The 25,944-nt window shown below is 36.8% G+C and overlaps 1 protein-coding gene across 3 annotated transcripts in view; it reads right to left on the minus strand.

The window, feature by feature from the left end:
- Positions 1–25,944, minus strand: part of CALCRL (calcitonin receptor like receptor) — a 127,375-nt gene that overhangs the window by 51,378 nt on the left and 50,053 nt on the right. For 2 of the 3 annotated variants that reach the window (XM_043487566.1, XM_043487563.1), the window contains one exon: positions 20–110. The gene's annotated coding sequence lies outside the window, so the exon portion shown is untranslated. Of the gene's footprint in view, positions 1–19; positions 111–14,260; positions 14,389–25,944 lie in introns of all 3 variants that reach the window. The other variant, XM_043487564.1, reaches the window with a different exon arrangement.

Raw genomic sequence — 25,944 nt, forward strand, 5'->3', positions numbered from 1 at the left:
CTAATTTTCTGATACTTACATTCACAATTGTCTCCAGACTCAAATCACATTTTCTCTTGGATCATATTCAAAATTGTCTTGAAGAATGTCTTAAATCTGGAGGTCATGACCTGAAATATTTATATAATAATTTTATCTCAATGAACAAAATCATTTCCATGATAAATTAAAATTTTCAAAGAAAATGCCACTAGTAAGATGATATTTTTATTAAGCTACTCTGATTTTTTAAAATCTCTTGCTTACAATATTTGAGTTTTGTCACAAATATTTGTTGTTTTTCATTATATGGAGAAGTTTATGTCAATTTTCATTCACCCAGGATGGTTGAAACACTGAGCAATTGACTATTTTACTTAAGTAAACATCAAAAAAATAGAATACAATAAAAGAACTTTTAAACTAAACTTTTTTAAACTTCCTTTGAATAATTTGAGCTTTCCTGGTGACTCAGATGGTAAAGAATCCATCTGCAATGTGGGAGACCTGGTTTGATCCCTGGGTTGGGAAGATCCCCCGGAGAAGGGAACGGCTACCCGTTTTATCTAATATTTATTGGAATGTGTTAGTCTTGGTTATTTGAATCTAATTCCCTAGCTGATGTGGTTCCTCACAGACAGAAACCACCTTGATCTTTCTTTTCTTTGTATCTGGAATAAATGAAAAAGTGAAGCAATAAAGTACTTTAGGAGTTTAAGCTTACAATCAGGAACACTAATCGTAAATATTAGTGAATTATCATTTCTTTTATTAGAAGACTGTAAGAAGTGTTTGAATCTATACTGACAGTGAAAATTGAGGGGAAACTTCAGCATGTTTACTTCTTTACAAAATAAAAGTCCTTTATTCAGTTTTTGAGTTCAGTGGTTGCTTGGGTATTTGGATTGAATAAACAGTAGTTTACTGTACTGTCTTTGGAAGTCAGAGCTTAAGCCAAATTTAAAACATTAGTAGTCCACATTTTTTCTGTATTAAATATGTATAAAATACAAAGTTGCAAATGAAAATGTAAAGGAATATTATTTTATTTGGAAATCAGATTTTTATGAAACAATGCTTTGATTTACACAATGCAGGATTAAATTATCCTCAATGTGTACATGGGCTTAAAAATTGAAAGAAAAGTTGCCTCAAAAAACATGTTTGAAGTTTTCCTATATCCAACATATTTAGAAAACATTTCATGCAACACTAGCAGCTATTTTTGTTGCTTAGTTAATGGGTTTCAAAATCAGAGCTCCAAAAAATACCCTAGTGGAAATATCTGTTAGTTCAAAGGATCCTCCTGGCACCAATAATTAAGATGAGTTTACTCAACTCACAAAATATTGATCAGTGCAAGTAATTTCACTTTTATAGCTTTCTTACTTCAGCCTATTCCCTAGTGATCAGGAAAGTGGGCTACTAGGAACAAGATTATATTCTGCACTGTGTAAATTTTTAGCATTCCTAATCCCTGGTTTTATTAAACTTTGAAGCAGCAAGTTTGGGTGGCAGTTTCTCAACAACATGGTGGATACTTACTCATACTCTTTAGATCTGGTAATGTCTATTTCATGCAGTGATCCAATTTGCTTGAGTCATCTACCCTACAAAGGATTTATCAAATTTCCTTCCTGGCAGACACATGGCACGAAAATGCTAGTGATGGAAAAATCACCCCTTTTACCAAGATGCTTACATCTCACATCAATTCTTACATCAATAATGTAAGAATCATGACTCGGCATACAAATAATGCCACTGCAGATACATCTGAGGGTCAGTTTAGATTAAGCCTCATATTTATGAGTATAATGGCACAATTATTGTCAGAAGTATGCTTAATTGTATGCCTCAGCTTACAATTAATCATACTTAACCAACTCACTGGTTCTTTGCATACAGCTTCTCATATGTTCATTTATCAAGTGGTTCTCTCCTCTATGTTTAGCTTATTCCAGATTTATCTTTCCTGAAGCTCACATTATATTATCTGACCAAAGATGTTAAGTAAATCATTGTAAATTTCTTATATCTAGTTAAATTATTTATTGACAATTGAGTTTCACGTTGCTTGCTGAAAGATAGTAGTTCCCATTCAATTTTGAAGAGAGATCAAGTACATAATTAAAGGAGGTCAAATTAAATGACTAATTCTGCCAGTGGATTTTTCCAAGTGAGCTCAGGTTTGTTTAACAGGAAAAGCACTTCTTCAAAAGTGAAAAAGCTCTAATTTAAACTCGTAAGTGAATCTGTAATCACAGTGGTACTTGTAGTAGTTACTGGCATTTTCTCTTTTTAACTGCTAACCTAGTCTCACAGATCCTATAAATACTATTATCACATCTCAAAATTAAAATAGAAGATTTGGTTTTACTATTAGAAATAAAATAACTTTCTTTACATGAAATAAAAAAGTAGTTTATAAATAATCTACAAGCTTCTTGCTCAAAGAATCACCAAAATAAAATTTAAATGACTTATTTCATCACAGAAAGAACTTTGACTTAAGACCTCAAATAACTTTTGAAATATAGCTTCCTAGTCACTCATTGCTTTGTGTAGCATCATTCTGGGTTCATTTCTTAAAATTGCAGTAAATCAGCAACACAAGGCAGTTCTCCATTTTTTTTTTTTTTTTACAGTTTTGCATTTCCAAATCCACAAAATTTAACCAATCTTCTTGGCTTGATCAGTGTAAAAAAAAAAAAAATGCTTTATTCTACCTAAACATAATAAATCAGTGTGACTTAATCATTTACCAGAACACAAAAACATAAATCCAGTGCCTTTCAAAATTGCTTCTTATTTTCTCAAATTTTTGTTATACATGTACACACTTTTCATAAATTTTTCTTAGTAAAAATTCTTATTTTTAGTTGACTCATCTAACCCTAATATTAAAAGTATATGTTCATTCCAAAATTAAGACAAAAAACCAACTTTCGTCTTCTACTCCTCCATTTCCAAAATATCTTGGATTGTCACAGGCCCTAAGCCATGTTCTCTCCTCCATTTATTTATCCAATTACTATAAAACTGGCTAACAGAAGCATTTCCCACAAATATCTAATTTGCCATTAAGTATCCCAAACCTTTGTGTGAGCAAAGTGAGGCTGTTTCCTATCCAAGTACATGCCTTCCTTTATGGCATATTAAACAAGCTCCATTTTTCCTGATTCAAAACAAGGAAAAAAGCATTCTGTATTCCCAATATCCTACATGTCTATGGCAAATGGCCACTTCTTTCTCTCATTCACACTATGTGGAACAGATTGTGCCACTAGAAAAGTGTTCAAGTACAAGATCCTGGTTACTTTTTATTATCTTCTCACTGCTCATTTTTTGGCAAAACCTAAGTCTTTGTGCTAGAATGATTCCTGCTAATTACCAACTTTACTTCCACTAGAGTCTTTGAGAAAGAAATGCCCTGTAAGGTTTTATTTCCCCACCCCCATCCTGATCTGGACTGTTCCCTAACACTTTCAATAGGTGAAGCAGTAAGAAAATTAAAATATAAAGATACTTCTCTTTCTTGATGATCCGTTACTGGGATGTAAGAAATTCAAACTATTAAGCCATTTTTTTTTAATAGTAAGTCTTGAGTCTTTCATTATTGAATGAACAAGTAACAAATCACTGTTGTAACATACACCAGGGTTCCACAGAGTGTGGGTTAATGGATCACCTGTATGAGAATCATCCCCAGAACTTGCTGAACACATTAGAATGTCTAGGCCCCAGAACAGAAACTGAATCAGAAACTTCAGAAGAACTTGGGAGTACTTTTTGTAAGCACCCAGGGAAATTCTTGGCCTGCTAAATTTGAGGAAGCGCAATATAAACACATCATCCTCATTTGGCCATGCTGAAACCTGGACACACTTATATTCCTTTGTCTCTAGGTGCTGGCCAGACTACTTTAAAAGTGCTATTAAGTATAAATCAAGCAAAATATTCTGCAGTGTTCCCAGGCACAATTACTACCTCAGAACTTCCAGAACAAGTTATTCAATATACATGTTGAAATATTTCAAAGAAGGGAAGTGAAAAGCAAAGGAGAAAAGGAAAGATATACCCATTTGAATGCAGAGGTCCAAAGAATAGCAAGGAGAGATAAGAAAGCCTTCCTCAGTGATCAATGCAAAGAAATAGAGGAAAACAATAGAATGGGAAAGATTAGAGATCTCTTCAAGAAAATTAGAGATACCAAGGGAACATTTCATGCAAAGATGGACTCAATAAAGGACAGAAATGGTAGGGACCTAACAGAAGCAGAAGATATTAAGAAGAGGTGGAAGAATACTCAGAAGAACTGTACAAAAAAAAAAATCTTCATGACCCAGATAATAACGATGGTGTGATCACTCACCTAGAGCCAGACATCCTGGAATGTGAAGTCAAGTGGGCCTTAGTAAGCATCACTATGGACAAAACTAGTGGAGGAGATGGAATTCCAGTTGAGCTATTTCAAATCCTGAAAGATGATGCTGTGAAAGTGCTGCACTCAATATGCCAGCAAATTTGGAAAACTCAGCAGGGGCCAGAGGACTAGAAAAGGTCAGTTTTCATTCCAGTCCCAAAGAAAGACAATCCTAAAGAATGCTCAAACTGCTGCACAATTGCACTCATCTCACACACTAGTAAAGTAATGCTTAAAATGCTCCAAGCCAGGCTTCAGCAATACTTGAACCGTGAACTTCCGGATGTTCAAGCTGGTTTTAGAAAAGGCAGAGGAACCACAGATCAAATTGCCAAAAATCCACTGGATCATTGAAAAGGCAAGAGAGTTCCAGAAAAACATCTATTTCTGCTTTATTGACCATGCCAAAGCCTTTGACTGTGTGGATCACAATAAACTGTGGAAAATTCTGAAAGACATGGGAATACCAGGCCACCTGACCTGCCTCTTAAGAAATCTGTATTCAGGTCAGGAAGCAACAGTTAGAACTGAACATGGGAAAAGAGATTGGTTCCAAATAGGAAAAGGAGAATGTAAAGGCTGTATATTGTCACCCTGCTTATTTAACTTATATGCAGAGTACATCATGAGAAATGCTGGACTGGAGGAAGCACGAGCTGGACTCAAGGTTGCTGGGAGAAATATCAATAATCTCAGATATGCAGATGGCATCACCCTTATGGCAGAAAGTGAAGGAGAACAAAAGAGCCTCTTGATGAAAGTGAAAGAAGAGAGTGAAAAAGTTGGCTTAAAGCACAACATTCAGAAAACTAAGATCATGGCATCTGGTCCCATCACTTCATGACAAATAGATGGGGAAACAATGGAAACAGTGGCTGACTTTATTTTTGAGGGTCCAAAATCACTGTGGATGGTGATTGCAGCCATGAAATTAAAAGACGCTTACTCCTTGGAAGGGAAGTTATGACCAACCTAGACAGCATATTAAAAAACAGAGACATTACTTTGCCAACAAAGGTCCATCTAGTCAAGGCTATGGTTTTTCCAGTGGTCATGTATGGATGTGAGAGTTGGGCTATAAAGAAAGCTGAGCACAGAAGAATTGATGCTTTTGAACTGTGGTGTTGGAGAAGGCTCTTCAGAGTCTCTTGGACTGCAAGGAGATCCAACAAGTCCATCCTAAAGGAAGTCAGTCCTGGGTGTTGATTGGAAGGACTGATGTTGAAGCTGAAACTCCAATACTTTGGCCACCTGATGCGAAGGGCTGACTCATTTGAAAAGATCCTGATGCTGGGAAAGATTGAGGGCAGGAGAAGAAGGGGACGACAGAGGATGAGATGGTTGGATGGCATCACTGACTCAATGGACTTGGGCTTGAGTAGACTCTGGGAATTGGTGATGGACAGGGAGGCCTGGTGTGCTGTGTCTCATGGGGTCGCAAAGAGTCAGACATGACTGAGCGACTGAACTGAACTGAACACATTTCCTGTAATATCATTATTACTCTATACTGTTCGTGCCTCTGCTTTCTGTGCCCATGAAGAATAGGGCATGCAAAATATTTGTTATGTAGTTAGGATAGGAAGAAAGGAGTCCATAAAAGCAGTGGTTAAAAGACAAAGAAGGGAAAAGTCCATGAAAATAGAATAAAGGAATGTCTGAGGACCAGAGTGAGGACCTCAGGTGAAGCAAAGAGCCTTCTGGTTAGTCTAATTTACATAAGGCAGGCTCAAGGGGAGGAGAAAAAAACATGTAAAGAGAGGAGCCAAATTGACCTGGGGGCTTCTCTTCTTTTTGCATCTTTTGGGTCGGCCCACCCTCATGCCTCCAGGATGTATTTTCCTTTGCTTTCTAAATAAAACTGAGCTATAACACTGGTCCGTCCATCACTTCAAATTTTTGCTGCAGTGAGACAGAACCAAGGAAATTACTCCCCAGACATGTTCATCCCTGTGAACTTCAAACACTAGCAAAGTGGGGGTATAAAGGAGGTACACAGATAGTAGGTTTTGAGTAGGTTATTTACAAAATGAATTCAACCAATTTGAAGAAATCTGGTGTTGTAGGATGTTCTCAGCTGTCTCAAACACATTATAATTTTCTGACAGTTTTAAAAACTCATTGCCTGGATTGTACTCCAAGAGATTCAGGTTCAGTGCATCTTGATTGTGACCAAGGGATAAGCTTTTTATCAAGTTTCCTAGGTGATGCAGGAATATTCAACTGGAGTTGAGAACCAGTGGTATAGACAGAATCCTGTGGTAGGCAGAATAATGAGTCTCCAGATATTCCCATACATAGTCCCCAGAATGTGTGATTTTAAGGTAATGGACCTTAAAATAGGAAGATTATCCTAGATTTTCATGAATTATCCTGGTAGGCCTAAACTAAGCCCTTCAAATAGAAGGGGAATGTTGACAAGTCCGTCAGAGCAGTGCAGCAGAAGGAAGGAAGCAGAAGATAATAGCAACAAAAAGGAGTTGATCCACTGTTGCTGGCTATGCCATGCAGGAGCTCATGTGCAAAGACCAGAAACCAGACTCTAGGAGACAAAGGTGCCCCTTTAGCTAACAGCCAGCTAGCAAATGTGCCCCTCAACTGTACATCCTCAAGGAAGTGAATTTTGCCAACAACCTGAATGAGTCCAGAAGTATATCCTCTCCAGGACCTTCAGAAGAGAACACAGCTCTGCCAACACTTGACTTTGGCCTTGTGAGACTTGAAATAGAGAAACTAGCCAAGCCCATACGGTTTCTGACCCATAGAACTGCAAGATAATAAATATGTGTTGTTTCAAACTACTACATTTGTGGCAATTTGTTAGAGCTATGAGAAAAAACTAACTAGAAATCTTTACCCTTATAAAATATTAATTTTCCCATCAAAACTAAGTGGTAATTTTCTGCTTGCCAACTGGCCAGTCCTTCCTCCTTACTTTAGAATGCAGATCCTTTTCAATTTATGATGGGGCTATGTCCTGATAAATCATAAATTGAAAATATTATAAGTTGAAAATGCATTTAATACATCTAACATACCAAACAGCATAGCTTACTTTAAACATACTCAGAACACTTATATTAGCCTGCAGTTGGGCAAAATCATCTAACACAAATACTATTTTATAATCAGTATTGAATATCTCATGTAATGTATTGAGTGTGTGTGTGTTAGTTACTCAGTCGTGTCCGATTCTTTTCAACCCCCTGGACTGTAGCCCACCAGGCTCCTCTGTCCATGGTATTCTCCAAGCAGGAATATGGCAGGGGTTACCATTTCCTTCTCCAGGGGATATTCCCAACCCAGGCATTGAACCTGGGTCTCCTTCGTTGCAAGCAGATGCTTTACATCCGAGCTACTAGGGAAGCCCAATGTATTGAATACTGTACTGAAAGTGAAAAACAGAAAGTTGTATGAGTACAGAATGGTTTTATCCACTGCTTATCCTCATGATCTTGTGTATGACTGGGAACTTTGGCTCTTTCCCCTGTCCAGAATCACAAGAGAATGCCATACCACATATTGCCAGCCTGGAAAAAGGTCACAATTCAAAAGAAAGTAGGGTTTCTACTGCATGTGTATTGCTTTCACATTATCATAAAGTCAAACCATGTTAAGTTGGAGACTGTCTGTGTATTCATTAATACTGCAAGGCAATCACATTAGCTAAGAGAATTTCTTTCTAGCTGCTTTTAAATTGGTGTATGATTTTGAGAAAATCAACTCAACTTTTTTCTGCATGGTTTATCCAACTAAAGTAGAGAGTAGATGGCATCACTGACTCAATGGACATGAGTTTGAGCAAGCTCTGAAAGTGGTGATGGACGGGGAAGCCTGGCTTGCTGCAGTCCATGAGGTCGCAAAGAACTGGACACAACTGAGCGACTGAACTGAACTGAACTTACCCAACTAGAGAATAAATACTCAACTTGGTCTTTAGCTTCTTATTTTCTCTTGCATCCTGGTTAGAAGATGTATACTGGAGCCAGAGAGCCATAACTACAAACTTAAGCTTATACAGACTTAAACTTACTAAAGTCTATGTCTTGTCCTCAAAGTGGGTGTACAAGCAGTAGTGGAATCAATGCTTCCTATATTTTTTTTTTTTATCATAACTCATCTTGTCAGTGTGTAAATTGAATGATAATGTAAAGAATTTATCTTGTAATAAATACCCAAAAAGCATTAGCTCTTGCTATTATCATTATTACTGAAAAAGGTGAAAATGTTTGTTTCTCAGTTGTGTCTGACTCTACAATCCAACGAACTGTAGCCTGCCAGCCTCCTCTGTCCAAGCAATAATACTGGAGTGGGTAGCCATGCCTTTCTCTGGGAGATCTTCCTGACCCATGTTATAACAATTTGTCACTACAACACTAATCTCAACTGAATGAATCAGGAAAGTCTAGCATACGTATTTTAGTGACTTGGACAAGGTCACATAGATACGTAGGACGGAAACCAATTTAAGACCTCAGAATCTCTGACCCTGTATCTGGGCTCATTTGCCCTGGATGATCATGACTCAGAGGAATGAGTCTTTTATTTGGAAAGGTAAGGATTAATAAGTACAGAATACATTTTTATTTTGCTTTTTCAGTTATTTTACTTAACCATCCATTCATTGCATTGCATTTTATTTTTATTCATAAAACACATTTTTCACATTATTTCTTCTTTTAAATCTTTTCCTTAGAAATGTTTTTTTTTAACATACTTTTTTTTTTTAACTTGGGCAACAAAGAATGGGGTCTCTATTTAATGAAACAGAGAAGGCAAGGGGTAAGATATATTTTGAGAGTAACATCAATAGTTAGATTTAGTCATTTAACTTTGCCATTTCTTTTTTTTTTTACTTTTTTTTTCATTTATTTTTATTAGTTGGAGGCTAATTACTTTACAATATTGTAGTGGGTTTTGTCATACATTGACATGAATCAGCCATGGAGTTACACGTATTCCCCATCCCGATCCCCCCTCCCACCTCCCTCTCTACCCAATCCCTCTGGGTCTTCCCAGTGCACCAGGCCTGAGCACTTGTCTCATGCATCCAACCTTGGCTGGTGATCTGTTTCACTATAGATAATATACATGTTTCGATGCTGTTCTCTCGAAATATCCCACCCTCACCTTCTCCCACAGAGTCCAAAAGTCTGTTCTGTACATCTGTGTCTCTTTTTCTGTTTTGCATATAGGGTTATCATTACCATCCTTCTAAATTCCATATATATGTGTCAGTATGCTGTAATGTTCTTTATCTTTCTGGCTTACTTCACTCTGTATAATGGGCTCCAGTTTCATCCATCTCATTAGAACTGACTGAAATGAATTCTTTTTAATGGCTGAGTAATATTCCATGGTGTATATGTACCACAGTTTCCTTATCCATTCATCTGCTGATGGGCATCTAGGTTGCTTCCACGTCCTGGCTATTATAAACAGTGCTGTGATGAGCATTGGGGTGCACGTGTCTCTTTCAGATCTGGTTTCTTCGGTGTGTATGCCCAGAAGTGGGATTGCTGGGTCATATGGCAGTTCTATTTCCAGTTTTTTAAGGGATCTCCATACTGTTCTCCATAGTGGCTGTACTAGTTTGCGTTCCCACCAACAGTCTCCAGCATTTATTGCTTGTAGACTTTTGGATAGCAGCCATCCTGACTGGCGTGTAATGGTACCTCATTGTGGTTTTGATTTGCATTTCTCTAATAATGAGTGATGTTGAGCATCTTTTCATGTGTTTGTTAGCCATCTGTATGTCTTCTTTGGAGAAATGTCTGTTTAGTTCTTTGGCCCATTTTTTGATTGGGTCATTTATTTTCTGGAATTGAGCTGCAGGAGTTGCTTGTATATTTTTGAGATTAATCCTTTGTCTGTTTCTTCATTTGCTATTATTTTCTCCCAATCTGAGGGCTGTCTTTTCACCTTGCTTATAGTTTCCTTTGTTGTGCAAAAGCTTTTAAGTTTCATTAGGTCCCATTTGTTTATTTTTGCTTTTATTTCCAATATTCTGGGAGGTGGGTCATAGAGGATCCTGCTGTGATTTATGTCGGAGAGTGTTTTGCTTATGTTCTCCTCTAGGAGTTTTATAGTTTCTGGTCTTACATTTAGATCTTTAATCCATTTTGAGTTTATTTTTGTGTATGGTGTTAGAAAGTGTTCTAGTTTCATTCTTTTACAAGTGGTTGACCAGTTTTCCCAGCACCACTTGTTAAAGAGGTTGTCTTTTTTCCATTGTATATCCTTGCCTCCTTTGTCAAAGATAAGGTGTCCATAGGTTCGTGGATTTATCTCTGGGCTTTCTATTCTGTTCCATTGATCTATATTTCTGTCTTTGTGCCAGTACCATACTGTCTTGATGACTGTGGCTTTGTAGTATAGTCTGAAGTCAGGCAGGTTGATTCCTCCAGTTCCATTCTTCTTTCTCAAGATTACTTTGGCTATTCGAGGTTTTTTTGTATTTCCATACAAATTGTGAAATTATTTGTTCTAGTTCTGTGAAAAATACCGTTGGTACTTGATAGGGATTGCATTGAATCTATAGATTGCTTTGGGTAGTATAGCCATTTTGACAATATTGATTCTTCCAATCCATGAACACGGTATGTTTCTCCATCTGTTTGTGTCCTCTTTGATTTCTTTCATCAGTGTTTTATAGTTTTCTATGTATAGGTCTTTTGTTTCTTTAGGTAGATATACTCCTAAGTATTTTATTCTTTTTGTTGCAATGGTGAATGGTATTGTTTCCTTAATTTCTCTTTCTGTTTTCTCATTGTTAGTGTATAGGAATGCAAGGGATTTCTGTGTGTTAATTTTATATCCTGCAACTTTACTATATTCATTGATTAGCTCTAGTAATTTTCTGGTAGAGTCTTTAGGGTTTTCTATGTAGAGGATCATGTCATCTGCAAACAGTGAGAGTTTCACTTCTTCTTTTCCCATCTGGATTCCTTTTACTTCTTTTTCTGCTCTGATTGCTGTGGCCAAAACTTCCAAAACTATGTTGAATAGTAGTGGTGAGAGTGGGCACCCTTGTCTTGTTCCTGATTTTAGGGGAAATGCTTTCAATTTTTCACCATTGAGGATAATGCTTGCTGTTGGTTTGTCATATATAGCTTTTATTATGTATTAACATACATTATTTTAAAATATTGTCATTTTTTTTTTTAACTTACATTGGTAAATGGCTTGACAATTCAGACTTGCCATTCTGCTAAGGTACCAAAATAAAAAGAATATGTATTGTCTCACTCAAGCACTTTAAAATGCAACTTAGATGATGAAATGCCTCTAGAAATTCAGTTTCTCATCTTACCCTATTTATTGAGCAGTTACTCTCACCTAGTTGTATCGGGAGACAGAAGTGAACATAAGATTTGTGTTGTCAATGCAAATATTCATCAAGTTTGAGAGCAGTAATTTTACACTGATTTTAGAGACTTAGTTCAGTGTTTATATACACAGTCCATAAGAGACATTCATGAGGTTCTAAAAAGGAATGATTTCGCAACATTTAAGACAGGAAGCCAAGGCTGGGCCTGTCAGTACACTGTCAGTCAATGAGTCAGAGTGAGTTACACACCTTTGCAGGTGTCTCATTTATAAAACAAAGGAGTAGGATATGATAAATATTGAATAAAAGTTCAAAATTTATATCTTAAAAGATAGTTAATGTAGGAACAGTTTTGTTGAAAGCAACCCAAGTCCAAAATATTCTTGAATCAAAGTCATTCCTGACACTGTTTTTCCTGGCTCAGGAAGACTTTTCCCAGGTCTCCTACTACCAGTTATCCAAAAAGAGTGAGTTTGAATCTAAGGCAGTGGAAAGTGGACCACTTGGCTAAATGCTTTTTCTTTTGTTATATGAGAATTCAGGGAAAATATATCTAGGCCAAAAATAAATACAAAAATCACATCTTGATTTGACTTCTTTATATACTGCCTCTTTTTGAGAGCCACTATTACTTTTGAAAGGCCGTTTACAAAAAAGTCTAGTTCTTTCTTCTGCATTGCAGAAAATTGAAATTAGAAAAGCAAACATACTTCATAAGCCCTCTTGCCAGACTTCTCAGAATGGAACCTGATCAGTTCATCTAGGCCAAGCTAAACTTATTACCATCATCATTGGAATAGCCTTAATGCTTCTAATACTGGAAACCAACAATTTCTGAAATTTGGCTACATTGGGTTTTTATCTCTTTTTTCACTTAACAGAAAATGACCTAGGTAAAAATTTAAAAATCATAGGGTGCCAGAAATTACAGCACATGTTAAGGAATGATTCAACAATGTATTCGACAAGTTAATTAATGAAAAAGTAAGAAAGATTATTACATTTAATTCATCAAAATCTCATGCATTACTTAGCATATAAAAGCACATCTACTATTTAAAAAGGCAATAAAAACTCTCATAAAAACCTCCAGAAAGTAGTTTTGAAGAGACGGACACAACTGATTGTCTAACACTTACTTTAATAATAACTATTAAACTCCAAATGCTAAGAAAACATATATTGTAAATATTGTCCCATTGGCTAATGATACAGTTTTCCTTTTTCCAGAGAGTGACTGAAATAAAGTAACACCCGACTGATATTTATAATTAGTATAATCGAGGAACACTGTGTGATACCAGTTACAAGCAGAGGCAGTAGTTATGCTGGCCACAAATATGAGTTAAAACTTTGTGATTTTAAAACCCAACTCAGCCTCACACTTGCAAGTTAAACAACTTCAATAAGAATTGTTTTCTCATTTGCAAAATAGTTTTAAACCAGAAAGCTATTGTGAAAATAAAATCAGATAATATACATAAACATTTTACAACTCAATAAGTGTTAGCTGTTTTTATCATAATTATATTACATTAAAATTTTTGAAATATGTGTTTAAGTTATTTTGTTTAAGCTATTATAGCTTTATTTGCCACAATTTTAATAGCATTATAGGTGAAAATTAATCTTATATTTCAAGATGATTGTCATAAGCATCTTGACTTTTTATATTATACAGAAATGTTTCTATTCTGTCATTTAAGTCAGTTATGAAAATATCAAATTAAGTGAGTGATAAGTCTATTCCCAGATATTTCCTAGTTAATAAATAACTGCATATTTCCTAATACTGCTCTAGCAAATCTTCTGTACACACTATAATCAGTCATGTTGTAAAGCATATAACAAGTTAATCCAATTAAAAACAAGATATAAAACCTCTCAGATTTGACTTTAATTTTATGTTAATTGTAACAACCTTTACTAACAATGTATTGGAACCAAAAAGAAAATCATTGACTCTATGCTTACTTGCTTATCTAATGAACATTCCAAGTTGAATAGCTGAATAACCATTAAAGAAAGATAATATTGTGATTAAATTTTGGACTTCATTTTACACTCTGAAGTACTTACTCACAGGAATTATTTTCCCATTGTGGGTATAATTAGCCATTTCCGATGATTTTGGTCACCTTCTTTTTATTTGAAAGAGGCAAATGGCCAAATATCAGCCCAATTAGTAAAAGGTGGGAGGGAACCTAAAAAAATGCTTTGTACTTGATGGGACACTTTGCGCCAGGAGATTTGATATGGAAAGAATTGCTTGTCCAAGAGCATAGAAACAGAACACATCTTTCCAGCTCTTTGGATTACAAGCTTTATACCTACTTCTCCATGAAGTCAGGAGTCAAGTTCTATGCGAAAACGCGTTTTCTTCCTCAGACAATAAAATCAGAAAATATGTAATTCTACTGAAATTTTAATTTAAATTAATATAGTAGTCCATCATAAATGTTATGGTATTTTTGTTTTTTGATGTTTTCAATTTCTCTCAAATCAAACATGCATACAGTACTTACTAGTATGTAGGAAGCATAGGAACTCTATTGATATGGTCAGTCCAGCATATTTTTTTTTTCCCCTGGTAAAATGACCCTCTCTTTCCGCTGGAAAATCTATTCACTGTGATTGAAGTGAGGCTGCTCTGCTGAGGTGGGAAGTGATTGAAAAGAGGTTAGATTAACACAATCATCTGATTTAGGTTGATTTAGGCATGGAAATGTGGTCTAAGCTATACCATCAAAACTCTCCCTGGGACATTTATTTTAGTGTTATCTGGGAAGATTTTCTGCTGGAGTTGCAAGGCAAATAGTACATTGCTATTGGGCTGTCCTCATACATCCTTCTTGGCGAAGGAAATTCCTCCAGTATTCTTGCCAGGGAAATCCCATGGTCAGAGGAGCCTGGCGGGCTACAATCTGTGGGGTCGCCAGAATCGGACATGACTGAGCATGCATGCATGCAGTCATACATACTTTCTATCATATGGAGAAAACCTGTTTTAAAAGTGAAGCCAAGCAAAGATAATCAGCTGAGAGCTGGAGATTAATAGAGAATCCCATGACATTTTCATTTTCTTATAGGAGTGAAAAACTGATAATTTATATACAAAAATGCAGATTTTTTATCCCATTTGTGGCATGTTTTAATTGTGTTATTCTAAGCTATAACAAAAAAGAAACAGTATACAGAAGAATTAGCAAGAAAAAAAAAGAAAAATTATTGAACTATAGTTCATTCCTGGAAATAAACCCTGGTTAAAATTCTTATATCACAAATATTTCCCTTTCATGAAGTTATTAATAGGTGAAAGAAGGAAGGAAAGGAAGGAAATAAGAAAGAGGCAGCAAATAGGGAAGGAAAGAGAAAAATCAGTGGTGTGTATCCCAGGTAAATGCATGCTTTATTTAAATTAACTCTATTTTTTCATTACTTTTCTAAAATATCAAACAGAATGTTGATACTACTGAAATTTGTACCATTACAAATTTCTTTTTCTCACAACCATTAAACATAACTACATCTTAATATTTTTAGTATACTCATTCATTCATTCATTCAAACATTTATTTAAATATAAAACTTCTTTGTTTGAAATATATATTTCAAAACTTATGCCAAGTACTAGAGATTCAGAAATGCTTTAATTTTTTATCTTGAGATAGTAAAAAATTTTATAGGGGAAAAAGATGTACAAATGTCGTTAATAAAGTGTGTGTGCATGCTCAGTGGCTCAGTCCTGTCAGTCTCTTTGCAACGCCATGGACTGTAGCTTGCCAGGCTCCTTTGTCCATGGAATTTTCCAGGCAAGAATACTGGAATGGGTTGCCATTTCCTGCTCCAGGGGATCTTCCCAACTCAGGAATCGAACTCGTGTCTCCTGTATCTCCTTCATTAACAGATGGATTATTTACCACTGCACCACCTGGGAAGCCCAATAAAGTGTATAAAAGTGTATAAAAGTCAAAAAAAATTTTTTAGTGTTTGATCAGAGAATGGTGCATTTTACATGGGAAAGTGTGTGTGTGCACGTACATGCATGTGCTGAGGGAGAAACACACACAGTATGACACCTAAGTAGAGTTTCAGTAAATCTGTAATTTGATGGACTTCCTTGGTAGCCCAGGGGTTAAGACTCTTCCCTTTCACTGGAGGGAGCATGGATTCCATCCCTGCTTAAAGAACTAAGATCCTGCACGCTGCGTGGCATGGCCAAACATTCTTTTTTTTTTTTTTTTTTTAATTCAGTAATTTGAAAGTGTCACGTACTAAACAGATGCAAGCATATAAGAGGTAAGACCTTCTTGAAAGACAGGGATGCAAATTAAAGATGGTATCTTCTGTCACGTTGAATAGTTTTGATTTAATGCTGTAAGCTAGAGATTTTCATCTCTGTGCCCACGCTAATTGCTGGCGATAGAAGGCAGCACTCTTGCCCTGAGCAGTGACTGGGTTGAGTCTTGACTCAGTGAGCTTCCCTAAGGCATCTACATAATTCTGATAATTAGTAAGGAAGGGCCTTGAAATAAAATGTTCACACCCATCATCATATAATAGAAGAACTGCTGCTGCTGCTGCTGCTAAGTCGCTTCAGTCGTGTCCGACTCTGTGCGGCCCTATAGACGGCAGCCCACCAGGCTCCTCCGTCCCTGGGATTCTCCAGGCAAGAACACTGGGGTGGGTTGCCATTTCATTCTCCAATGCATGCATGCATGCTAAGTCGCTTCAGTCGTGTCCGACTCTGTGCGGCCCTATGGACAGCGGCCCACCAGCCTCCGCCATCCACAGGATTCTCTAGGCAAGACTACTGGAGTGGGTTGCCATTTCCTTCTCCCAGTAGAACTGCAGAAGGTACCATTTTGTCCAGAAAAGCTGTCTATAATGGGAAGAGAATAGACAGTGTACTCTAAGAGATATATATGTTTGTTTTAGAGCACATTTCAAACACTAGTGGAATTTTAGACAGTCCTTCCTTCAAAAGGAAAACTGTGTGTTAATAGACAGTATAGGTAGAGCATTCTAGAGTCCAGGCATAGGTTCCTAAAAGAGCAAGACTTGTGTGAGTAGGGTAAAGGTGCTGGCCTGCAGGAACTTGAGGTTCATTAGTGAATCAGTGGGGGGAAACCTGGATATGTGACTTGAGACGTTTCCTAGGCACCCTGTCCCATGATGCTCTCTACTACTGCTGTAATGTTGCACATACCAAACAACTTATTTTTAATTATTTAGTCCTGTGACTAAATCTGGGATGTAATTTAAAAATAGATTTTCCAGTGCAAGAGAAGTTGCACAGGAAGAAGCTCCTTGCAGAATTAAGCCATGCTTAAGTGAGAACGGCGCTTAAGAACAACACGTTCCCTGTGAAAAATGATGGCAAGTCCCTTTCAGCGAGTCTAACCTTTACGGAGTGCTATTATCAACTCAATTGTATGTTTTTTCCTGTTCCACAAACATGTTCCCAAAAGACTTTTAAAATAGCTTTCTTTCCTGCTAAATTGTTGTGCCAAGCACTTTTTCTGAATCTTAACCTTAACTGGATCAGGATGTGTTAAAGAAAAAAAAAAAAAAAAAAAAATGCCCTGTCATGCTTTACGTGGTGTAATAGGTCTTAACAACATCAGTAAAGCATTTTTCTAACCTGACTATCCCTCTTCTCACTGAATCTTTAGACAGTGCATTTTCATGAAAATGCAAAATACCCTGAAGAAACAACAGAAGAGACAATTTACCAAAAAAAAAAGTCATAATTTTAAATCAAGTGAAAAATCTGTCCACTGAAGTAGGAATTTCTTACAAATAAGAGAAAAAAATCACTACAGAAAATAAATGTTTTGTAAAGTTAAAATAATCTAAAGAAAATAAATTAATCATATGAAATGGTTCTTTAGGTACCCAGTATTTTGGTCTTTCTTTTTTTTCTTTTGGAGGAAAAGAAAAGAATCATAATATCCTGAAATCTATCTTGGTCACTTCAAAAGAATCCCATGCATTGCTGGGGCACGTCTGTCAAACTGCAGCTCAGATTGTTGTGCTATGGGTGTCTGTCTTTCCAGAGATAAGTATTTCCCCAGCAAAAGTCTTTGTAAACAGTAATAAAAATAGCAATCTCAGAAAAGGAAAAAAAAAAAAAAATAACAGTAAGGAGGAGGGGAAGAGAACTAGGAGGAAGAGGAGAAGGAATAAGAGGAAAGTAAATAAAAGATAAACATAGCTTGAAGGGCCAATTTGTTGGAGGTTATGTCTAGAAAACTCATATGCAGCTTTCTGGGACAGGAGTCAATGCATCTATCTGAAGATTATGCTGCTTTGGACAGCAGATAACAACTTTTTAAAACTAACAGTAGGGGATTTGGGGAGAAAAAAAAAAAGACAGGAAAATGGTAGAAAGCAAATACAGGGCAGAAAGCACAGGTTTTTGCATCAATGGGCTCTGATTTGAGATATCAGCTGTAGTATTTACAAACTGGAAATGCAGGCAGAAACTAAATCTGCAGCCTTTACCTGGGTTTCTGTAGTTCTCAGGTGAGCATGACATTTCTATCTTAAGTATACTTGTGATGGTTAAATGTAATAAGCCACATAATCACCTATTGCTATCTGGGAAGCGATAAGTACTATGAAAGTAGTGGTCTCTCTTCTCCCTTGCAGCAGAAGAGAATGCCAAGGTTTGCTTTAATTGACCCCAATGACAAGACTTGCAATTTGGGGTAAAATTATACGTGATTATTTAACAGTGCCAACTCTCTCCACTTATTGTAAAGGTGGAGATTATTGGTCATCAAAGTTATGGGATTTAACATGGTCAAAAGAAAGTGATAATGAATACTGTATCCAAAATCACTTATGTCTTATGAAAACTACCGCTTTGCTCTCTATATAACACTGCTAACTCTTGCTCTGTTAGGAGGTGCCATTTCATGTATATACACAAAAATATTGGAAAAACTGTACTGATGAACCTATTTACAGGGAAGGAATGGAAACGCAGGTGTAGAGAATGAACTCGCAGAGACTGCAGGGGAGGGATAGGGTGGGGTGAATGGAGAAAGTAGCGTTGACATATATAAACTATCATGTGGAAGTTGCTCTTTAACACAGGGAGCCCAGCCTGGTGCTCTGTCATGAACTAGTGGGGTGTGGGGGTGGGGAGGAGGCTCAAGGAAGAGGGGATTTATCTGTAATTATGACTGATTCATGACTGAACAGCAACAATGGCTGATTCATGTTGTATGGCAGAAACCAATACAACATTGTAAAGCAATTTTCGTCCAGTTAAAAATTTTTTTTTTCAAAAAAGTAATCATTGCTTATCCTGTGTTTGGTACTTAAAATAAGCAACTAATAACTTTTGAAGAAAGATGTGGTTTGGTCTGTGTGTGTGTATATGTGTGATCTTACATAAGAAAGAGAGAAAGAAGGAGAGGGAGAGAGACAGAGAAGGAGCAAGCCAAAACTGGAAGACAGAAGGACAGGATTTCCATTTTATTTCCTACACAAGGAAGGGGTGATGGAATTCACATCATTAAATACACACATTAACTATCCAACTGGAAAATCTTTTAGTCAGCGGATATAAGAAAAGCAGAATTCTCGGGGAACAAAAAAAAAAAAAAAAAAAACTGTTTTGTGCAATAATGCTAATGATGTTTTATGAAGGATCTAATTACTGTATTTTCAGGGTTTAACTTTGGCTCTCTCATCCTGAAGAAACCCTCTTGAACGACTTGTGTCCCTAATGTTCCCACCCTGGAGAGGCCACACCCTCTTACAGCACACTCTCACATTAGACTTAATTCAGTCTGTTTTCTTACTTTCTCCCACCAAATGTGAGTGCTATTTGAGGCATTTGAGGGCCCTGCTTTACTAACCCTTGGGTCCCCAGGATGTTGCCTGGGGTGTAACAATCTTTACCATTTCTCAAATGAATAAAAAAATGAAATAATATGCATCACAAATATGTCTAATGATAATGATTAACATCTTTTTCATGATCTATAAAGTCTGATCACAGCAAAGTTCAAGTGTATATAGGAAGAGTATAAGACTAGTTAAAACAGTTTGTCTCATTCATTTGTCAAATAAAGAACTTCAACAAGTCCAAAAATGTTTTCTCTCATATTCATGAAAAAACATTTAAAAAAATTGGTGGGTGATAATATGGCAATCAAAATGGGCAAGTGGTGAACATTTTAAAGTGAACTCTTTCTTTTAATTCTAAGATAGTGCATATTCAAAAGGCTAGTAGTATATTTTTTCTGTTAATCCTAGAAATGCATGCTGACTTTTATATGCTAAGAGACAAAAATCTAAATGTAAAAATAAAAGATTGAGAAATCACTGGGCATAAACCAAAGTCTGAGACACATACAGTTAGATATAAATATATGCTCAGTTCAGTTCAGTCACTCAGTCATGTCTGACACTTTGCGAACCCATGGACTGCAGCACGCCAGGCCTCCCTGTCCATCACCAACTCCCAGAGTTTACTTAAATTCATGTCCATTGAGTCAGTGATATCATGCAACAATCTCATCCTCTGTCTTCCCTGTCTCCTCCCGCCTAAAATCTTTCCAAGCATCAGGGTCTTTTCCAATGAGTCAGATCTTCACGTGAGGTGGCCAAAGTATTGGAGTTTCAGCTTCAACATCAGTCCTTCCAGTGAACACCCAGGACTGATCTTCTTTAGGATGGACTGGTTGGATCTCCTTGTAGTCCAAGGGACTCTCAAGAGTCTTCAACATCACAGTTCAAGAGCATGAATTCTTTGGCACTCAGCTTTCTTTATGGTCCAACTCTCACATCCATACATGACTGCTGGAAAAACCATAGCCTTGACTAGATGGAACTTTGTTGGCAAAATAATGTCTCTGCTTTTTAATAACTTCCCTTTCAAGGGGTAAGCGTCTTTTAATTTCTTGGCTACAGTCACCATCAGCAATGATTTTTGAAGCTCCAAAATATAAATTCAGCCAAATTTCCACTGTTTCCCCATCTATTTGCCACGAAGTGATGGGACCGGATGCCATGATCTTAGTTTTCTGAACGTTGAGTTTTAAGCCAACTTTTCCACTCTCCTCTTTCACTTTCGTCAAGAGACTCTTTAGTTCTTCTTCAATTTCTGCCATAAGGGTGGTGTCTTCTGCATATCTGAGGTTATAGATATTTCTTCCGGCAATCCTGATTCCAGCTTGTGCTTCCTCCAGCCGAGCGTTTCTCATGATGTACTCTGCATATAAGTTAAACAAGCAGGGTGACAATATATAGCCTTGACATATTCCTTTTCCTATTTGGAACCAGTTTGTTGTTCCATGTCCAGTTCTAACTGTTGCTTCCTGACCTGCATACAGATTTCTCAAGAGGCATGTCAGGTGGTCTAGTATTCCCATGTCTTTCAGAATTTTCCACAGTTTATTGTGATCCACACAGTCAAAGGCTTTGGCACAGTCAGTAAAGCTGAAATAGATGTTTTTCTGGAACTCTATTGCTTTTTTGATGATCCATTGGATGTTGGCAATTTGATCTCTCGTTCCTCTGCCTTTTTTAAATCCAGCCTGAACATTTGGAAGTTCATGGTTCATGTACTGCTGAAGCCTGGCTTGGAGACTTTTGAGCATTACTTTACTAATGTGTGAGATGAGTGCAATTGTGTAGTAGTTTGAGCATATATCCTACTTCATATTAAAGTTTTCTTTAGCATTAAGTGTGTGTTGCAAAATATTTCATTTAAAGCATTTCAATAGCTTTGAGTCGAGTGCTGAATAAATGCAGGGTTTTAAGTTTGGTCAACCTGGGGATCACAGAGGAAAAGGAGTCTAGGCTGACTCTAGCAACAAGAGATGTGACCTAAAGTTTCTTGTGCACTGTACTAGGATTTTCACCTCTACATGTTGTCTTGGCTTCTGTCACTAAACAAGCTCCATATATTTTGAACAAAATCATTTATCTTTGGTAGTCTCAGTTGTTGTTGTTTTTTAATCTGTAGAGTAGGAGTATTAGACTAGATTTTTAGGTACTTTTTGTTTAATTCTGTTTTTCTGAAGGGAAATACTATAGTTTTTATAATACCTTATGATTAAACAGTGGAAGTGAGAAATAGATTTAAGGGACTAGATCTGATAGACAGAGTGCCTGATGAAATATGGACAGAGGTTCATGACATTGTACAGGAGAGAGGGATCAAGACCATCCCTGTGGAAAAGAAATGCAAAAAAGCAAAATGGCTGTCTGAGGAGGCCTTACAAATAGCTGTGGAAAAGAAGGGAAGCGAAAAGAAAAGGAGAAAAGGAAAGATATTACATTTGAATGCAGAGCTTCAAAGAATAGCAAGGAGAGATAAGAAAGCTTTCCTTAGCGATCAATGCAAAGAAATAGAGGAAAACAACAGAATGGGAAAGATTAGAGATCTCTTCAAGAAAATTAAGCTACCAAGGGAACATTTCATGCGAAGATGGGTTCCATAAAGGACAGAAATGGTATGGACCTAACAGAAGCAGAAGATATTAAGAAGAGGTGGAAGAATACACAGAAGAACTGTACAAAAAAGATCTTCATGACCCAGATAATCACGATGGTGTGATCTCTCACCTAGAGCCAGACACCTTGGAATGTGAAGTCAAGTGGGCCTTAGAAAGCATCACTATGAACAAAGGTAGTGGAGGTGATGGAATTCCAAATGAGCTATTTCAAATCCTGAAAGATGATGCTGTGAAAGTGCTGCTCTCAAAATGCCAGCAAATTTGGAAAACTCAGCAGTGGTCACAGGACGGGAAAGGTCAGTTTTCACTCCAATGCCAAAGAAAGGCAATGCCAAAGAAGGCTCAAACTACTGCACAATTGCATTCATCTCACACTCTAGTAAAGTAATGCTCAAAATTCTCCCAAGTCAGGCTTCAGCAATACATGAACCGTGAATTTCCAGATGTTCAAGCTGGCTTCAGAAAAGGCAGAGGAACCAGAGATCAAATTGCCAACATCTTATGGATCATCAAAAAAGCAAGAGAGCTTCAGAAAAACATCTATTTCTGCTTTATTGACCATGCCAAAGCCTTTGACTGTGTGGATCACAATAAACTGTGGAAAATTCTGAAAGACATGGGAATACCAGACCATCTGACCTGCCTCTTGAGAAACCCATATGCAGGTCAGGAAGCAACAGTTAGAACTGGACATGGAACAACACACTGGTTCCAAATAGGAAAAGGAGTACGTCAAGGCTGTATATTGTCACCCTGCTTATTTAACTTACATGCAGAGTGCATCATGAGAAATGCTGGGCTGGAAGACGCACAAGCTGGAATCAAGATTGTCAGGAGAAATATCTATAACATCAAATATGCAGATGACACCACCCTTACGGCAGAAAATGAAGAGGAACTAAAAAGCCTCTTGATGAAAGTGAAAGAGGAGAGTGAAAATGTTGGTTTAAAGCTCAACATTCAGAAAACTATGGTCATGGCATCTGGTCCCATTACTTCATGGGAAATAGGGAAACAGTGGAAAAAGTGTCAGACTTTATTTTTTGGGCTAAAAAATCACTTCAGATGGTGGTTGCAGCCATTAAAATAAAAGACATTTACTCCTTGAAAGGAAAGTTATGACCAACCTAGGTAGCATATTAAAAAGCAGAGACATTACTTTGCCAACAAAGGTCCATCTAGTGCAGTGGTCATGTATGGATGAGAGAGTTGGACTGTGAAGAAAGCTGAGAGCCGAAAAATCGATGCTTTTGAACTGTGGTGTTGGAGAAGACTCTTGAGAGTTTTGGACTGCAAGGAGATCCACCAGTCCATCCTAAAGGAGATCAGTCCTGGGTGTTCATTGGAAGGACTGATGCTGAAGCTGAAACTCCAGTACTTTGGCCACCTCATGCGAAGAGTTGACTCATTGGAAAAGACCCTGATGCTGGGAGGGATTGGGGGCAGGAGGAAAAGGGGACAACAGAGGATGAGATGGCTGGATGGCATCACCAACTAAATGGACATGAGTTTGGGTAAACTCCGGGAGTTGGTGATGGACAGGGAGGCCTGGTGTGCTGTGATTCATGGGGTCACAGAGAGTCGGAGACGACTGAGTGACTGAACTGAACTGAACTGAATGCTGTATTACTGCAAATTCATTAAGAATTGAAAGCTAAACTAAAGGAAAATTTTCCTTAGTAGTTTTTTATAAACATACAACAAAATATTACAGTTTGCAAAATAATGCAATTTGAGATTTGATACTATTTTAATATATTTATATATATACGTAGAAAATTTATTTTTAGATTTTTATTTTTAGCTGTAAATATCTACAGTGAGTACATTTTTAAATACTCACTAAAAAACTTCAGTGAACTTTTTTCTCTTCCCAATGCCTTAATACATAAGGTGACACTTTTCAGAAGCATGACAGTATACATTAAAGTTCATTTAAAACAATTGAGAAATAAACAGTCTAGGAATAAAACTCAAAGATGTCCATGTGATATGCATAAAATTACATTACATACTATATCTTTCTTTTTATAAGGTAGGATGACATGGAAGCCTAAACACCTATTAAATAACGTAAATCAATGAATTCAGTATAATCTTGCATTGGGGTCACTGTTCTGTACAAATAAAAATTTTAAACCTCCCTTCTGCAGTTTTTTTTTTCTTTTGTTATAATCCAGAACAGATTTTCAATTTTATTGTAATTCATATACAAATCCTCCCATCTCAGAAAAGCTACCAAGAATATTTTATTAAAAAAAATAATAATAATTTAATCATTGTAGAGTCGAGTGAAATGATTATACTACTCCAGTGACAGCTAAACAAGAGTGTGACCAAGAAAAAAATAAGATTTACAAATGCAGGTTTTTCTTTAACATTTTTACTCTTTTCTCTCCTCCTTCATGCTCTGCGTAGTTCATAATTAAACAACATTTTATGGAAATGTAGAACTTGTTTTTTCCTAAAAATTAACTAGCAATTACTTTTTCAAGAAAGCGCAAATAAATTAATTCAGGACACAGAGCATGTTTCCCATTCCTCTTGGTTAGAGGTCTAAAGTCTTTTCCTTTCTTCTTTTTTGTCTCCTCCCAGTTTTCTCCCAGGACTGTAGCAATACTGTGAGCTCTTTGTGAAGGGACGTTTTACATGTGAATGCTCTTAATTGACTCTGTTTATCAAATAATGATGGATAATAGCCTTGATCTCTGGGAAAATGTTTACAACACCGAAGTCTTTTTTTTTTTCTTCTGCCTTTTCCTCCATTGGATCAGCTTTTCAAACTTATTTGTTTTGATTTAGGAAAAAAATCTTAGCAGTGTCAGGATTTTCCTCAGGAACAATAAAGGAGATATTGTGATTTAAGCGTCTGTCAGAGAGAGAATGAGAAGAGAGAGAAAATATTTCAAATAGTGGAAGGAACAAGTGCAAAAATATTTTTTTAAAGACTGAGAGAAAAGCAAGGATATCAAATAGGCACAATCTTTACCTCTCAGAATTTTGACTTTTAAATAGAATTTGAAATTTAAAGAAGTTTGGCCTTGGAGTACAGAATGAAGCAGGGCAAAGGCTAATAGAGTTCTGCCAAGAGAACGCACTGGTCATAGCAAACACCCTCTTCCAACAACACGAGAGAAGACTCTACACATGGACATCACCAGATGGTCAATACCAAAATCAGATTGATTATATTCTTTGCAGCCAAAGATGGAGAAGCTCTACACAGTCAGCAAAAACAAGACGGGAGCTGCCTGGGGCTCAGATCTTTAACTCTTTATTGCCAAATTCAGACTTAAAGTGAAGAAAGTAGGGAAAAACACTAGACCATTCAGATATGACCTAAATCAAATCCATTATGACTATACAGTAGAAGTGACAAATAGATTCAAGGGATTAGATCTGATAGAGTGCCTGAAGATCTATGGGTGGAGGTTTCTAACACTGTACAGGAGGCAATGATCAAGACCATCCCCAACAAAAAGCAATGCAAAAAGGCAAAATGGTTGCCTGAGGAGGACTTACAAACAGCTGTGGAAAGAAGAGAAACAAAGGAGAAAAGGAAAGATACACCCATTTGAATGCAGAGTTCCAAAGAATAGCAAAGAGAAATAAGGAAGCCTTTCTCAGTGATCAGTGCAAAGAAAGAGAGGAAAACAATAGAATGGGAAAGACTAAGAGCTCAAGAAAATTAAAGACACCAAGGGAACATTTCATGCAAAGATGAGCAC

This window comes from Cervus canadensis, chromosome 15 (assembly GCF_019320065.1).
Source record: "Cervus canadensis isolate Bull #8, Minnesota chromosome 15, ASM1932006v1, whole genome shotgun sequence".
Lineage (NCBI taxonomy): Eukaryota > Metazoa > Chordata > Mammalia > Artiodactyla > Cervidae > Cervus > Cervus canadensis.